Here is a 19164-nt window from a genome sequence, read left to right as displayed (position 1 = left end):
AACCCTTTAACAAAACAACCTAATATCATTCAATGAATTTACAAGGGGAAGATAGGGTTTGTACTTACAGGTTGGCAGAGCTCACAGATTATGGCCTACTTGGATTTGACAGAGCCTGGAGAGCCCAACTTTGAATTAGAGATGAAGTGAGAGAGCTAAATGTTATGTTGAGCGAAATCTGAAAATTTTAGGGTTCAGGGTTAGAAGTATAAAACTAAGAGCCAAATCTGAAAAGTTTTGGTCGCGCAAATGTTTTTAGAAAGCGCGCTCTTTAAAACATCGACGGAAAAAAAAAACCGTCGTTAAAAGTTCACTTTAAACATGACGCTTATTACATTAAAGACGTCGTGATAAAACTATGTACGAGGCAAAATCAAACAGAAGTCGTCAAAACTAAGAAAAACCATGTCAAAAGTTCTACCAAAACCGACGTAAATATAGTATTCCCCGACGCAAACACTTAACGTAACACCGTTTATTTTGAAGAAACCACGTCGTCTATTGAACCAATAGCGTCGTTAGAATAACCTTTTACGTCGGGGTTAATAAATTAACGACGTTGTAAATTATAATAAACGACTCACTTGTAAAAAGGACGTCGTTTAAAAGAGAAATCATGGCGGATGTTTCACCATCCGACGTAAACTCAATATTCCACGACTCAATCACCGTCGTTAAAAAGTAATAACCTAAACCCTAAACTCTAAATTATATATTTTTAAAATATAATTTTATAAAAATTTTTATGGTTTTACAGCCTAATATATAACAAACATAAACCGTAAACCCCAAAAATTATCCTTTAACCCTAAACCCTAATAAATAACAACCCTAAGCCCTCAACCCTAAACCCTAAACCCAAACTATAAGTGATGTTATGACTCATCAAAACAATTTATTTTTGGGTGGTCATTTTAAAATTGTATTACTCAAACTGAATTTTTTTAAGGTTTAGGGGGAAGAAAATATATCAATGACTTCATAGGAGTTGACGTTGCATTTTTTTGATCTATTTTAAATTTATTATGAATATTTTGAATGAAATAGAATAAAATATTCGTACAAACACAACAAACCACGTCGACTTTAAGAAAGTAACGACGTTGTAAATATAATAAACGACTTAGTTGTTCAAAGGACGTCGTTTAAAAGCGAAACCATGGCGAAATTTTCACTACAACGACGTCCCATAGACGTACAAACGGTATATCACGACTTAAACAAAAAAGGTGTCGCCGTGTAATTTAATTACCACGTCATATCCGTCGTCTAAATATCCTTTTACGTCGGTTTTTGACATAATTATGTCGTTGGAAAGTTATTACACGTCGGTTACGCAATTTGTTTTTTCTTTTAAATTATGAAAACCTCAACAAATTTTCAGGGAAAAAAAGGATGTATATTATAGACAAAATTTGTACATTATATATTATAGAAAAAATTTGTACATTATATAAAAATATCAAGTGTTCCAAAAATCCTCTACTCTATATGAAGGCAAACAAACTCTGCCCATTCATTCCGGACTTCATCAATGGCTGCTTAGGGGTATGGCGCTTGCTCTTTTCCCTTGGCAAACTGCAATCCATAAACAATGATTATTAAGCTTTATAAATAAAAAGAAATTCAATCACAGACGACGCTATTTTTCATAACCGACGTAGTATATCGATTCAACGACGGTAATTTTAAAGTACCGTCGTTGATAATACAAAAAACCACATAAAATATATCTGAAAATTTTCTTGTTACCTTCTTCTCAAACTCCAAGGAAGGATCCATGACGATATCCCTCATGAAGCGCATCACATAATACCCGCATTTGACACTGCTGGATTGCTTTGGTGTGCCTGGCGAGTTTTCCAAATTGGTGCTTTACGGCCTGGTCTGCCTATGTGGGAATTATAAATTTTTAAAGCACTGTTCACGATGTTTTTGGCCTCCTCATCAACCACACAATTTCCAGGCAGAGGATCCAGAAAATAGACAGTTTCCCTCTTTGCTCTCACAATCAGCAAGACGCAATGACGGCTGCACAAAATTAACATAAAAAACGACGGTTAGTATAAAAAGTCAGCACAAGAAAACACACGACGGTTATTTATAAAAAACGACGTATTATACAGTTTCACACGACGAAATAAAGTAGCAATCGATGTCATTATAAATTTATCACGACGGTAAATAACTAACGACGTGGTTAGTAGTTTCAAACGACTCAATAAATAAAACATCGACGTGGTTAGATGTTTCAAACGGCACAAAATTATTTAAACAGTTTTATACACAGTCAGTTAGTGAAAATCATACAAACAAAATCTTGTTAAGGAGACTAACCCTGGATTGTAAGGCATCATGAAAATCTGTTCACCATCTGTCTTCTGAAGTCGACCTGCTACCAATCGTGATCTGTCAATTAGTGACCCAGCGTTGGCACTAACTTGAGCAGGGTCGATAAAGCCAACCATGCTGCACATATTTGCTTCTCTCAAACGATCATATAAGCACCTAAATATATAAAACAAAGATATATAAAAAAGTCAGCACAAAAAAACACACGATGGTTATTTATAAACAAACGACGTCTTATACAATTTCACACGACGAACTGAAATAGAAACAGACGTTATAACTAATTTATCACGACGGTAAAAAAAGAACGACGTGGTTAGTGGTTTCAAATGACTCAATAAATAAACCACCGACGTCTTATGCTATAATGATTTTTTTTTTCAAACACAAATTTGAGTGTGAAATAAATATTTGATAAGGACAAACCTCATATATACTGCAACCACAGTTGCCCCAATTTCTTCCATGCCTGCTAACTATGTAATATCTTCAGGCAAGACGAAGGTACTGCGATCTGCACCAAACACCTCCTTCTCAATTGTGAAGGTCATGATCTTCTCCTGAGGCGTTAGTGTCGTTTCCACATAACGACAAAGGGATTGTAAGGAAGATGGCACCTCCACATTTGAATAATCAACTACTTCAGTACCCTGTTTAAAGAAATAAAGAAAAATAAAATGATGTGGAAATTCAATAAAAACGACGGTTTAAAGAAAACAGCGTCGTCTAATAATAATTTAAACGACGGTTAATAAAAAACCGTCGTGTTGAATAATTTATTACGTCATAGGAAATAAATTCCGACGTCTAATTTGAAAACAAACGATGGTTTAAAGAAAAATATCGACGTCTAAAATTTGAAAAACAAATAAAAAAAGGCAAAGTTATGAGAATATACCTCTTTGTCATGCTTTACTTCGTCTTGTTTTTCTTCTTTCGTCTCTTTATCATTTTTTTCTTTTTTTTCTCTTCATCTTTTTTTTCTTCCTTCTTCTCTTCATCTTTTTTTTTCTAAATCCCCAGATTTGTGTTTTAAGTAATAAATATATATATATATATATAAGACAGATTATACAGAAAGTAAAAAAATTAAATCAAAACGTCGTGGTAAGGCATAACATAAGACGGTATGTAAGAATTATGGACGTCTTAAAATTATTAAACGATGGTAAATAATAAACGTCGTGGGATTTGTCTACTACGTCGGTAAGGACTAAAACCGTCGTCTAAAAACCACAAAGTACGACTTCTAATGGCGTGTAAAACAAGTAACCTAAATACGACGTGGTATTGAAATACAAACGACGGTTTATTTATAAAATTGTCGTGGTTTGATTTTCAAACGACGGTTTTCTTCATAATAACGATGTCTAATAGTTTTTAAAAAAACAAAGAATTCAAAGTTCAGATATGTTACCGTTTCTTCCTGCTGTTCCCTATTTTTGGCAGTATCATCCTCAAAATGTAGGGATCTCACATCAGCCCCAGAGCAGCTTGCTTTGTCAGACATTGGATTTTGGGACTTTGGTTTTGACAGGGGCTAGTTTTCGGTTTAAGCATGCTTGGATCAAAATTGGGGATGAGTTGGGAAAGCTGACTCAGTAAATTTTCCCTCTCAGCCTCTACCAATTGCTTGGTTCTAGCCTCTATCCTTAAAGTCTCTTCCCTTGACCTAGCTTCCATCTTCTTAGTCTCTTCTTGAAGGACAATTCTGACACTTTCCTTTAAATGATCGGCAAATTTAATCCTCTGTTGTTTGGGTAAATTGAAGTACGCCTATGGAAATCCCAGCACCTACCCCTCTCACTCCCCTGGATGCTCGGGACCCAAAGCCATGGTCAACACATCATTGCTGCCGATACACTGAGACTGCCTTCCGAGACTCGTTTTGCAATTCATCCTAAACAAGAAAACACACGACGGTTATTTATAAACAAACGACGTATTATAAACTTTCACACGACGCAATAACATAGAAGTCGACGTTATTATGATTTTATATCGACGGTAGTTACTAACGACGTGGTTATTCGTTTCAAACGACGCAATAAATAAACCACCGACGTCTTATGCTATAATTACAGAAAACAGAGCAGTGATTCCGTATTCAGACCTTTAACGACGTTTTTTAAAACATTTTGACGTTGTAATATCATTCACACGACACAAAAATTAACCACCGACGTCTTATGCTATAATTACAGAAAACAGAGTAGTGATTCCTGATTTAGACCTTTCACGACGTTTTTTAAAAAATTTCGACGTAGTAATATCATTCACACGACGCCAAAATAACATATGACGTAATAAGAATTATACGCAATTTAACATTTTCTTTGTAGAGTTAATTACGTCCTTATTAGTCCCAATTATGAGCATGTCATCTACATACAGACACACTATAACACATGCGTTCTTATGTGTCTTGATATAGACACATTTATCACATTCGTTTATTTTAAAACCATGTGTCATCATAGTATGGTCAAATTTTTCATGCCATTGCTTTGGAGCTTGTTTTAGTCCATAGAGAGACTTTACAAGTTTGCAAACTTTTTGTTCTTGACCTTTTACTACAAACCCCTCAGGTTGTTCCATATATATTTCCTCATCCAACTCTCCATTTAAGAAAGCGGTTTTTACATCCATTTGATGTATTTCCATGTCATAAATTGACGCTATAGCAATCAACATCCTTATTGATGTTATTCTTGTCACGGGTGAGTATGTGTCAAAGAAATCTAAGCCTTCTTTTTAATGGTATCCTTTGGCTACCAAACGAGCCTTATACTTATCAATTGTACCATCTGCTTTTAATTTCTTCTTAAAGATCCATTTGTATCCAATTGGTCTATTACCGGGTGGTAAATCAACCAGTTCCCATGTATGATTTTGCATAATGGATTCAACCTCACTATTGATTGCTTCTTTCCAAAATGGAGCTTCTGGACTTGATATTGCCTCTTTATATGTTTGAGGCTCAGCTTCAGCCATCATGGTCAAGAAATCTGGTCCAAAATCTTTTGGTATCCTTGTCCTTTTACTTCTCCTAGGTTCTTGATCTTGTTCATTTTCTTGAACACTAGATGAAGTAGGATTACCATCATCTATTCTAGAATTCTCATTTATTCTAGAATCATCAATAGTTCTTTTTCTATTGACATTGGACCTTCCTTGTTTATAAGGAAAAATGTCCTCAATGAATATTGCATCCACAGATTCTAGTATTGTATTCACATGTATATCAGAAACATCAGAGTGAAAAACTAAAAATCTATAAGACACAATCTATAGTTTTGGGTCCAAGTTTAGTTCTCTTTAGCAAAGGAACTTGAACTTTTGCTAGGCAACCCCACACTTTGAGTGCCTTATAGGTTGGTAACCTTCCTTTCCATACTTCATATGGTGATTTGTTACTCGTTTTATGTGGAATTCGATTCAAGATTGTATTTGCAGTAAGTAAGGCTTCACCCCACATATTATGTGGAAGCCCAGAACTATTCAGCATAGAATTTATCATGCCTTTTAATGTCCTATTTTTCCTTTTAGCAACACCGTTTTGTTGCGGTGTATAAGGAGCTGTCATTTGATGAATTATACCATTTGTGGCACAAAATTCAGCAAATGCAGTGGATTCATATTCCCCTCCTCTATCTGATCTTAGGACTTTAATTTTTCTGTTGAGTTGATTCTCAACTTCAGCCTTATATGTCTTAAACATATCTAAGGTCTCATCTTTGCTATGTAATAAATATACATAACAGTACTTGCTGCAATCATCAATGAAAGTCACATAATATTGCTTTCCTCCACGACTTGGTGTTGATTTGAAATCACACAAATCACTATGAATTAAGCCTAGCAGTTCATTGGACCTATTATGTACAGATTTAAAACTTTTTCTGGCAAATTTAGATTCTGTACATGTTTCACATTTAATATTTTCAATAGAATCTAACTTAGGCAGCAATCCTAAATTATACACTCTATGTAAGGAACGGAAATTCACATGTCCTAATCTAGCATGCCATAATGTAGAAGAAGAATCAACCATATAAGCAGAAGCCTTATTTATATTATTATTCATAGAATTGGCAGATACATTAAGTTTGAATAACCCATCAGCAAGATAACCTTTTCCCACAAACTTTCCCCCCTTAGTTCCTTTCCAGAGGTGAATTTCAGAAGCACTTTTCCCTTTCCAACAACATAGATGCAGAGGCGTTTCCTATAAACAGTTGCTCACCACTATGTATCTCTTGGTAAATAAGAAATGCATTCTTATCACCACAGATATGGCGAGTGGCTCTAGTATCAATCAGCCACTCATTGTCATTCGAAACCATGTTGGTTTCGACACCACCGCAGGTGTTTTCTTGATCATTGGCCTGATTGTTCCTTGGCTGTTGTTGTTTGATTTGCGGATTGGCGGATTCTGATCCCTTCTATGCTGCAGCCTTGAGCCTTATGGCCTGTTTTCCCACAGACTCCAACATGCTCCTTTAATATTTTTGAAGTCTTTTCCTTTTGCTCCAGGAACAAAGTTCTTCTTGTTTTTTTGGGATTGAATTTTGGTTTTGCTGAGGTTCCTTCACTATGTTTGCCTTGGCTTCCATGTTTGAAACCACATTCTTGTTCTCACTTATTCTGTTATCCTCCTCAATCCGAAGCCTAACAATGAGATCCTCTATATTCATCTCCTTTCTCTTGTGCTTCAGATAACTTTTGAATTCTTTCCAGTTTGGTGGAAGTTTTTCAATCAAGGACGCCACTTGGAAAGATTCATTGATCTTCATGCCTTCAGCAAGAATCTCATGGATAATTTTCTGGAGGTCTTCAACTTGTTTGACAACAGGTTTGGAATCTACCATCTTGAAATCCGAAATCTGCCTACAACAAATTTCTTGGATCCTGCATCTTCAGCTTTATATTTTTTCTCAAGAGATTCCCAAACTTTCTAGCCGCCTTGAATGCTGATAGACATCATACAGTGCATCATCAAGTCCATTCAAGATATAGTTCCTGCAGAAAATCAGATTGTGTCCATGCATCAATTGCAGCGAGTTTCTTTGGTTGTAGGATTCTCATTCGACATAAGGGCATCCTGTATGAGAATGTGGGCTAGATTTAATGTTGTCAGATAGAACAACATCTTCTTGCCAACGTTTGAAGTCAGTGCCTTTGAATTTCTCAGGCTTTTCGGCATGAGAGGTCTTACTTCCTGATTGTTCCATTATACTGTCTAAAGATTGTTGTAGAACAATCAGTATAAACCCAAAATAACATAATAATAAAAACCAATGAATATATTTTATATAAATATAATTGTATCAATACAACAGTAATATAGATTGTAGAATACTGACTTGAATTGTAGATAGAGTCCTGCAGATTTGCAGTGTCCTTTAGATAGTATTTCTCCTCTACCCTTGTGCTTGTAGTTCGATAGAGTCTCATCCATCGATTAAACTATCTTAAATCTAAGCCTAAGCACAGTGGCTTTGATTTCAAGTAACAGATGGTATGAATTCTTTCGAAGTGTTAAAATGTGAGAATGATAATGCAGTTCAAAATGTGTCCTTCTGGTTTGATCGTATTGTCAATATATAGAGGTCTGACACCTCTTTATCCAACAGTTATGTTAACTATTTAATTAATTCGAATTTCAAATTTTGGTTTTATCTTAAAAAACTGAATTTTCAATTAATAAAAATAAATTATTAATTAAATCAACAGAGCCCAAGAGCCCGTCTTTTGACAATTAATTATATATATATTTATTACACAAATATACATATAATCCAAGCTCAAACCATTTTGAGGCCCAAGTTTGCCTCCACTAGGCCCATGCTCTATTTAGTATTTATAATGTGTTGGTGCTTATAAACCATGGAAGGAAACTACTCTCTTCCAATGTGGGACTAAATGCAAGTGTCTTTCCTATACAAACTCTAACACACTGTTTCAGTTTCTTTTCGTGAGAGCTCGGTTTGAGTTTCAGAAAATTTTCTAGAGGAACCAATAAAGGGTTTTGTTGCCATCTCCTTGTGCAGGTATTTAGCTTCATTTGGAGACCCATCTTGTACAGAGGTAATGATAAAAAAAGGAAATAATAAATAAATAAAAGTCCTGATAATCAAGTATAGTCAAGACTGAAAAGGTATTTTATGTGGGTGGAAAATTTTCGTTTTTCTTATTGGTGTTCATGTTTATTTCACATGATGGCACTACTACAAAAAGTGAAAAAAACGACCAAAAAAAGACGACAGAGAAGAAAGAACCGTCTGTATTTAAAAAGACGACGGTAACAAAAAATCGTCGTGGATAAGTGACTTAAACAACAAAAAACGGAGGTTGTTGAATATTTTTTTATTACGACGCATACAAATAAAAAAGCGTCGTCTTATTAAAAAGGTTTTCTTCAGAGTTAAAATCTGACCAAAAAACAACGACAGTAGGTATGACAAGCGTCATCTTTTAAAAATCAAGTGTCCTTTTTTTCGTAAAGACATGATTGTTTTGAAAGAACCGTAGTCTATTATATGTAAAAATGACGCTTTTTATACAAACCGTCGTCTATTATTTGTAAAGATGATGCTTTTTATAAAAACCGTCGTCTATTATATGTAAAGATGACGCTTTTATAAAACTGTCGTCTATTATATGTAAAGATGACGCTTTTATAAAAACCGCGCCTATTATATGTAAGATGTCACTTTTTATAAAAACTGCGTCTATTATATATAATAGATGACGCTTTTTATAAAACCGTCGTTTATTATATGTAAAGATGAAGCTTTTTATAAAAAAAGATGTCGTCTATTATATGTAAAGCCGACGCTTTTATAAAAACCGTCGCCTATTATATGTAAAGATGACGCTTTTTATAAAAAAAAAACGGTCGTCTATTATGAAGTAAAGATGACGGTTTTTTTAAAAAATTGTCGTCTATTATATATAAAGATGACACTTTTTTATAAAAATGGTCGTCTATTATATGTAAAAATGACGCTTTTTATAAATAAATAAAAAAAGGTCGTCTATTATATGTAAAGATGATGGTTTGTTAAAATAACCGTTAAATCATGATTTTTCATTTATAACCGTCGAAATTTTTTGTTCCGTTACTTGATCTCTGAATGTTTATTTATTCTGATTTTTGGTGTATATGATCTCGAAGTATAAACAAACAAGTTTGATGGTTGGATCGTTAAAACTAGTTTCTTAGAATGCGTATGCCATCAAAACAATATATTCACTAACAATTAAGAGTTTATTTATACTTTCGTTAAATATAACATAAGATTTTGTGGTATCCACTAGTGTAAATATTTTAAATTGAAGATCAAATTCAATCATTGTATTCATATAGGGTCAAGGAGTGTAGCGGTAAAAATCATCAAAATCGGAGTTAAAATAACCGTTAAATCATGATTTTTCATTTATAACCGTCGAAATTTTTTGTCCTGTTACTTGATCTTTGAATGTTTATTTTTTCCGATTTTTGGCGTATATGATCTCGAAGTACAAACAAACAAGTTTGATGGTTGGATCATTGAAACTAGTTTCTTAGAATGTGTATGTCATCAAAACAATATATTCACTAACAATTAAGAGTTTATTTATACTTTCGTTAAATATAATATAAGATTTTGTGGTATCCACTAGTGTAAATATTTTAAATTGAAGATCAAATTCAATCATTGTATTCATATAGGGTCAAGGAGTGTAGCGGTAAACAATCATCAAAACCGGAGTTAAAATAACCGTTAAATCATGATTTTTCATTTGTAATCGTCGAAATTTTTTGTCCTGTTACTTGATCTCTGAATGTTTATTTTTTTCGATTTTTGGCGTATATGATCTCGAAGTATAAACAAAAAATTTTGATGGTTGGATCATTGAAACTAGTTTCTTAGAATGCGTATGCCATCAAAACAATATATTCACTAACAGTTAAGAGTTTATTTATACTTTCGTTAAATATAACATAAGATTTTGTGGTATCCACTAGTGTAAATATTTTAAATTGAAGATCAAATTCAATCATTGTATTCATATAGGCTCAAGGAGTGTAGGAGTAAAAAATCATCAAAATCGGAGTTAAAATAACCATTAAATCATGATTTTTCATTTATAACCGTCGAAATTTTTTGTCCCATTACTTGATCTCTAAATGTTTATTTTTTGCGATTTTTGGTGTATATGATCTCGAAGTATAAACAAACAAGTTTGACGGTTGGATCGTTCAAACTAGTTTCTTAAAATGCGTATGCCATCAAAATAATATGTTCACTAACAATTAAGAGTTTATTTATACTTTCGTTAAATATAACATAAGATTTTGTGGTATCCACTAGTGTCGTCTATTATATGTAAAGATGATGGTTTGTTTAAAAAAGGGTCGTCTATTATGAAATAAAGATGAAGCTTTTTATAAAACAAACCGTCGTCTATTATGTAAAGATGACGCCTTTTATAAAAATCGTCGTCTATTATATGTAAAGATGACAATTTTTATACAAACCGTCGTCTATTATATGTAAAGATGACGCTTTTTATAAAACCGTCGTCTATTATATGTAAAGATGACGTTTTTTTATAAAACAATCTATTATATGAAAAGATGAGGCTTTTTATAAAAAACGTCGTCTATTATGTGTAAAGATGACAATTTTTTTATTTAAAAAAGCGTCGTCATTTAAAACACACTAAAAAATGGGCACTTAAGTGAATTCGCACTCGACAAATTTTCAAATTTTCACCCGTTTTTGAAAACCTTATCTCTCATTAACAAGCGTCGTCTTTTAAAACACGCTAGAAAAAGGCTACTTAAGTGAATTTACGCTCAACAAATTTTCAGATTTTCCCCCGTCTCTGAAAACCTTATCTCTCCCTCCTTGAAACCCTCATGCACTCTCTAAAACACCCTCATGAAACTCTCTACAAATTCATCAAAAAATCGATATTAATGAAGGAGTTGAGAGATTGAGGTCTTCGCAGATCCATAAGATGTAGAGGGATGTTCTGTATTTAAGAATCAAAGCTGGTTGAAAGGTTTGATTTGAAAGTCACCTAATCTCTTAATACCCTTCTATATCTTGCTAGTGAATTCTAGATTAGTCTCTTTGCGTTTCTGGTATTTTCTTTGTCTCCCTAATTTCAGATTTTGTCACTCTTGATTTGTCTGGTTTGTTTACATATTTTTTTATATTTCTAGTTTCTTTTCAGATTTTCAGATTTGGTTATCAAGAGATGAGGAGGAAGCTTGCAGATTTATAACTTTTTCTTTTGCAGGTTTTCTATGTGAGTCGTATGTTTTTTTATTGTTGAAAATTTGCAGGTTCTCGATGGTCTTTATTATGCTCATTTTATAAGTTTTCTATGGAAATATGGACCAATGGTAAAATTTCTCTTCCACCTAATTTTTTATGTTTATAATCTTAGCTTCTTTTTTTTTTTTCTCTTTGTCATTTTGATTTATTTACAGGGATGATGGAGGAGATTTCAGTTGTGCATCATTTGTATGTTTGGATGAGGAATGCTTGGATTAGGAGTACGTAGGTTTTGTTAGAAATTATGTTTGTTGTAGAATAAAGATTGGTTAACTATGTAATAACTATTAAATCTTCAAGTTTTATGAAAAAAAACTATTTTTGAGTGTATATATTCATTAATAAAGTATTACGGTCGGTTTTCTAGTTAAAATCGTTGTATACCATCATAGGAAATAAAAAAGAACTAAAATGTAGCAGTTTGAAAACTTATTAGACGACGGTTTTTATAATAAATCATAGTCTTTACAGATAATTAACGACGATTTTTATAAATAAAAAAAAGGTCGTCTATTATATGTAAAGATGACGCTTTTATACAACCGTCGTCTATTATATGTAAAGATGACGCTTTTTATAAAAAAAAAGGTCGTCTATTATATGTAAAGATGACGATTTTAATACAAACCGTCGTCTATTATATGTAAAGATGACGCTTTTATAAAACCGTCGTCTATTATATGTAAAGATGACGCTTTTATAAAAACCGTCGTCTATTATGAAGTAAAGATGACGCTTTTTATAAAAACCGTCGTTTATTATGAGTAAAGATGACGCTTTTTATATAAAAAACCGTAGTCTATTATATGTAAAGATGAAGCTTTTTATAAAAAGACCATCGTCTATTATATATAAAGATGACGCTTTTTATAAAAATCGTCGTCTATTATGAAGTAAAGATAACGCTTTTTATAAAAAAAACACCGTCGTCTATTATATGTAAAGATGACGCTTTTTATAAAAAAATTACCGCCGTCTATTATATGTAAAGATGACGCTTTTTATAAAAAACCGCCGTCTATTATATATAAAGATGACGATTTTTATAAAACAACCGTCGTCTTTATAATAATCCACGACGGTTTTCATAAAAATCGTCCTCTTTACATACAATACACGACGGTTTTATTAAAAATAGTCGTCTTTTCTCCTATAATTAATGATCTTTATCTCTAAACAAAGCCGATTTTCTTTAAAAACCGCCGTCGTTACAGATAAACAACGACGGTGAAAAGCCGTCGTTACAGATAAACAACGACGATGAAAAGCCGTCGTAGTTTGACACCCAAATAGATGTCTGTCGATTTCACGACGTTTTGAAAACCTAATACACGACGGTGAATTCCCGTCGTCTTTTGCCTTTTTTGTAGTAGTGTGGGACTAAAACAATTTGTAGATCCAAATTGAAATGGTGGTGACGGCTGCTACTAATATTAAATAAATTATCATTAGAAAAAGGTAATCGCATGATTACAAATGCTAATTAATTATGTAAACTTTATTCATCATAAACAAATAAAAATACTAACCCATCAAATTTCTATTGTTATCATGAAGCGCAATTGTTAAACAGGTTCACACCCACATGAGCAAAAGTTTTTTACTCATTTCTCTTCTTTATTCAACTTACTAAATGGGTCCAATGGACCCACGTGCTCTGCCAAATTTTTTATTTTTTTTGTCTGAACGTGCTCTGCCAATTGGTTGCTTTATCTTTAGACAAAGGTAATCCCATGATGACAAATACTAATTAATTATGTAAACTTTATTAATCATAAACAATTAAAAAATACCTTTGTCTAAAGATTTCTATTGTTATCATGAAGCGCAATTGTTAAACAGGTTCACACCCACATGAGCAAAAGTTTTTTACTAATGGGGTACAAGGCGGAACCACACTAAATGCTACAATAGAAAGTTAGAGTTTTTAAGAAAAAATTATATAACTTATATATTTAATTTTTTTTCAATATTAGCCCAGTCAGTAGCGCTGTACAGATTACCTTATTTCTATTTTCAACATTTAAGTAAATGTCTTTGTCATTTTACTTTTATTTATTTTTATATTACTCTATTTACTTAAGTTTACGATGTAAATAAGGAAGTACCCCCTATTTGGATTCAAATAAAAATACTAGAAAATCAAATTCCCACCAAATCAAAATATGAAAAATCAGTTTTAGTGTCAAATACGATTTAGGCTAAAAATGATGGCTCATTAAGTCAATATATAATTCATACTAAAATCCCATAAAATCAAGTTTTCTTATTTGATATGTGAGGAATAAAAGCCGCCAAAAATTATCTTGAGAAAATGATTATTTCGAAAAACCATTTTTCATACTTAGTCAATATTTTTACATAAAATAACTTTTCATCTATAATATGAATGCATGAAAGAACCTAATGTCAATTTAGATATAAAAAAACCTTAGATGTTCAATCCACTGTGGTGTTAAACCCTATTTGGTTTATGTTAAAACTTATTGAAAATTCCTCTATGGAGCTATGAACTAGCTTGGTTTATATGTAGCTAGCTAGGGCCTCCCCTCCATTCATCTTACTTATATGTAATATTAATTTGATGAGTAAAATAAAGGGAGTTGATTTTTCCATTCTTCTGTTTTTCACTTACATGTTTTTTTTAATTTTTTAATATTTTTTTAATCACTTTTGTTCTTTTTCTTTTCTATTTTACTCTTACTTATTTCACTTTTATATTATTTCTTTTTTCACACATCAACACCAAAGTAGGCATCTCACTTGCCATGTCACCAAGAGTAAAATAGGAAAGATAAAGAACCAAAAAGAAAAAAATTGATTAAAAAATATTAAAAAACAATAAAAAAATGTAAGCAGAGAAAAGGAGACTCCGCTCCCAAAATAAATTATTAATTATGTTGATGGTTAATATTAATGCTCCTCCCAAGTTCAGCTTTAGTTAATTCCCTCAATTTTACTGCTTGATTGCACGCATATAGGCAATAACACTACTACGTTTCACTATTTGCGCGACGAAAGATCGCGCGACGAAGAACAACTCGTCGCGCAAACCATACTTGCGCGACTAAAAACTATTCGTCGCGCAATCCACTGAAAATTTGCGCCACCAAACTTTTTCGTCGCGCAAAATGTATATGCGCGACAAAACAATTTTTCGTCACGCAAACAGAGTTAAAAAGCGGGGAATTTTTTAGCATGAAACATTTGCGTGACGAGAAATATCGTCGCTAAAAGCAACATTGCGACGATTTAATAAATTCTCCGTCGCGCAAAAAGGACAGTCCCCTTATTTAGCGCGACGAAAGACGTTTCGTCGCGTAAGAGAACAAGAGATATTTTATTTTTGGTGCCAAAATGACCAGGTGGGATATTTTTTTGCGCGACGTAAGTACATTTCGTCGCGTAAAGTTCAACGTTTACGCGACGAATATCTTGTTTTGCGCGACGGAATTTTGTTTTTGCGAGACAATTTTGCGCGATGATAGGTGGCGCGACGGAAAGTACCAGCGTCGCGCAAAAGTTAGATGTCGGCAGGTGTTTGCGCGACGAAAAAATGGGTTTGCGCGACGGATGATTTGGTTTTTTGCGACGGAAGTTTGCGCGACGAATAAGTATGTTCGTCGCGCAAAGTCCTTCTTCTTCATATTAGAATTCTGCCATTGCAGAGGCAGAATGCAAAAATAAAGCATTCTGCCTCTGCCTCTCTCTCAACCTCTCTGCCGCTGCTGGGATTTCAATACATTGATTGGGTAAGTATTTTTCGTCATTAGTTTAAAAGTATTAATTTAAGTTCGTACTAAGGTTTTTTAATTTGTTTTCGTTAGGGATATTTGTAATTAGCGATTGGTGGAGAACGATTGAGAAGGTATTTTATTTGTTTTATATATGTTTAAAATGTTCTTGTGAAGTTATATTTATATTATGTTGTGCGTAACGTAGTACAATCTGTTGTGATGTACGAAGTTAATTGAAATTAACTTCGTGCTTTTATTTTTATGTTTAGTAACACTTAGTTTCCCGTTCGAGATTAGTTGGATTTCGTGCATGGATGCGTAATGCATGACTGCGGTCCAATTAATTCTTGAATTGTCCCATTATTTGGACAGTTTGGTAATGCATAGTGTTGTCACGTAATCTATGGCTACAGGATTAGGTTTCGATTGTGGATATTTCGTTGTCATCTCGGTACGTTCTTCGGGTGGTACATAGGTATTTATACCTATGGCCACCTCAAGAACTGTGGCGAGATCTTGGCGAAATTCATCCACGTCGAAATCTAATCTCATGTAGTCGTAGGTTACGTGGCAGGAGTATGCATTCCCGAATGGGATAGGACCCTTACCGGAGGCATAAGGTGACATTATAACTTCGTATGAAGTTGTTGTGATTGTTGTGTTGTGATTCTGGTTTCAGGAATTATGGACAGAAGGTGGATACAGAACCCGAACAGATGCGCAGACGAATACTTGGATGGAATCGAGGATTTTATTGAGTTTGCACGTAGACACAACCCGGGTGCAACTAGAATCCGTTGTCCTTGTAGGAGGTGCAACAACACGTTATGGGAGACAATTGAAAATGTTGGATTTCATTTAGTAATGAATGGAATGATTGAGACATATAGCATTTGGAACCTTCACGGGGAACAATTAGAGCATGCTTCGTCTTCAAATGCCACAAGAGTGGACAATGTTCAACCTATTGTGGATGCTAATGATGAAGTCATGGATATTATACAGGATGTTTTTCCATTTGCATCGACCAACATGAATCAAGAAGAGCAAGATGATGTGCCTACACCAATAGACAGTGCGGAGTTTGAACAATATGAGAAATTGTTAAAAAATGCCAACCAAGAGTTATACCCGGGGTGCGAGAGCTTTTCCGTTCTCACGGCCATTGTGGAGCTAATGCACGGAAAAATAAAGTATCGTATGTCGAACCTGTGTTTCGATTACTTTTTGGGGGTTTTCAAGAGAATGCTTCCGACGGACAATTGTTTGCCGAAAGACCATAAACAGGCGCAGAAGGTGTTGAATGGTCTTGGATTGGGTTATGAAAAAATCCATGCTTGCAAAAACAATTGCATGTTATTCTACAAAGAGCATGAATCGTTGGATACATGTTCCTATATGCAATGAGTCGAGGTTCAAGATGACATCTCAGAATAGGAGGACTATGATCCCACAAAAAGTTATGCGTTATTTGCCCCGAAACCTAGGTTGCAGCGATTGTATATGTCGACGCATACTGCCACAGACATGAGATGGCATCAGGAAAAACGGGTAGACGATGATGTGATGCGGCATCCTGCAGATGGGGAGGCATGGAAAGAGTTCGATCGAACATTCCCCGAGTTTGCTGCTGATCCCCGAAATGTTAGATTGGGACTTGCCACTGACGGATTCAATCCGTATGGGGTTCTAAACCAACACCACAGCACTTGGCCGATTTTCGTATTCCCATATAATTTGCCGCCTTGGAAATGCATGAAAAAAGAATACATGATGATGACTGTTTTGATAACTGAGGATCCTGGGAGGTCAATCGATGTTTACTTAAGGCCGCTGGTTGATGAGCTGAAGGATTTGTGGACAAACGGTGTTCGCACGTACGATAAATCAACTAGGAAGATGTTCACTTTGCGGGCAGCAGTTATGTGGACTGTGAATGATTTCCCAGCATATGCAATGGTTTCTGGGTGGAGCACAAAAGGTTATATGGCATGTCCTGTATGCAAGGAAGATGTAACTTCTGGTTGGCATGCTGGAAAAGTTTGTTACCTTGGTCATCGGAGATGGTTGCCATGGGACCATGAGTGGAGGGAAAAAGATAAAGAGTTCGACGGGAACACTGAGCGTCGCCTTAGACCCAGAGAATGGTCCGGTGATGAGATATTGGACCAGCTTAACTGTTGGATTTTGCTCCTTCGGGAAAACAGTTAGTCGGGACCTTCTACACATATGAACTGGACGCACAAGCCTATGTTTTTTGAGCTCCCATATTGGTCGAAACTAAAATTGAGGCACAATCTAGATGTGATGCATGTTGAGAAAAATGTATTCGACACATTGGTGGGCACGATTCTAGATATCGAGGGGAAGACAAAGGACACGATCAAAGCTCGTCTTGATTTGGAAAGAATGGGCATACGAAGGGGTTTATGGATGAATAGGGACAATGATAAAGCTAGAAGGGATCTTGCATTCTTTTCTATGAAACCGAATGACAAGAAAGAGTTTCTAAAGTTTGTATCGTCAGTAAAGTTTCCCGATGGGTATGCTTCTAATATCGCACGTTGTGTGAATGTTGACATGGGTAAATTTACTGGACTTAAAAGCCATGACTGCCATGTGTTTATGCAACGCCTACTTCCTGTTGGTATTCGACACCTATTGCCGGAAGATGTAGTGAAGCCAATCATTTTGTTGTCCAGATTTTTTTCCCAACTGACGGCGAAAACTTTGCGAAAAACGGACATGTTTCAGTTGCGCCATGACATTGTCCAAGTCCTATGCAAGTTTGAGATGATATTTCCTCCAGCTTTCTTCACAAGTATGATGCACGTGATGGTTCACTTGCCAGAAGAGGCATTACTTGCTGGTCCTGTCAACTATCGCTGGATGTATCCAATAGAAAGGTATATAATCCTTATCATTTGTGTATGCATCATTATCACATGCTTGCTAATTTCAATCATATCGTTTTATTTTGGCAGGCTTCTCGGAGAGCTGAAAAAAAGTGTACGCAACAGGGCGAAGCCCGAAGGATCAATCGTAGAGGCTTGGGTTCAATATGAGTCGCTTACTTTCTGCGGAATGTATTTAAAAGATGTGGAGACGGTTTTCAATCGTCCTCAGCGCAATCATGATGGAGGTATGAGAAATGAAAAACTTTCGTTTTTGCCCAAAGCACACGACCCTTCTGAGATCCCGGACGCGAGAGTCGTTTTCTAGAAATGACATGGAGGTAGCGCATTGGTTCGTACTGAACAATTGTGATGAGATCATGGGATACTTATATGAGCATGAAGAGATGATGAAGCGAGAACATCCATCACATTTGGTTGCCCAGAAACACCGTGAATTGTTTCCACAATGGTTTTTGGATTCTGTAAGTTATCAGTGTTTGTTATTTGAGAAATATAAAATTTTTTTAAATTTTGTCAGACTAACATATGAATGGTTTTGTATAATATTAGGTGAATAAGTTGAAATCATCGAATTCCCCAACTTACAGTGATGAGTTATATAACTTGGCGTTCGGCCCGATTCGCACTGAATTGTTCTCGGGTTGTAATGTCAACGATGTCAAATTTTGGCCGAAGCACGAGATGACAAGTTGTGTACGCAAAACAGCGGTGTCCATGTCCTGTGGAGGCGAAAGTACGGACATTGATTTCTATGGCAAACTCACAACTGTCGTGCAATTGCTTTACAAAGATCGATACCAAGTGATCATGTTTAAGTGTCGA

General features: G+C 34.7%; 1 pseudogene; it reads left to right on the top strand.

Annotated features, from left to right (window-relative positions):
- Nucleotides 1-16990: 16990 nt before the first annotated feature.
- LOC148920427 (uncharacterized) lies at nucleotides 16991-18646 on the top strand (annotated as a pseudogene).
- The last annotated feature ends 518 nt before the right edge of the window (nucleotides 18647-19164 follow it).

The sequence above is a fragment of the Prunus mume genome, linkage group LG2 (genome assembly GCF_029339155.1).
Source record: "Prunus mume cultivar Tortuosa linkage group LG2, ASM2933915v1, whole genome shotgun sequence".
Taxonomy (NCBI): domain Eukaryota; kingdom Viridiplantae; phylum Streptophyta; class Magnoliopsida; order Rosales; family Rosaceae; genus Prunus; species Prunus mume.
Note: the sequence above shows the minus strand (reverse complement) of the source record. Positions and strands in the feature narration are given on the sequence as shown.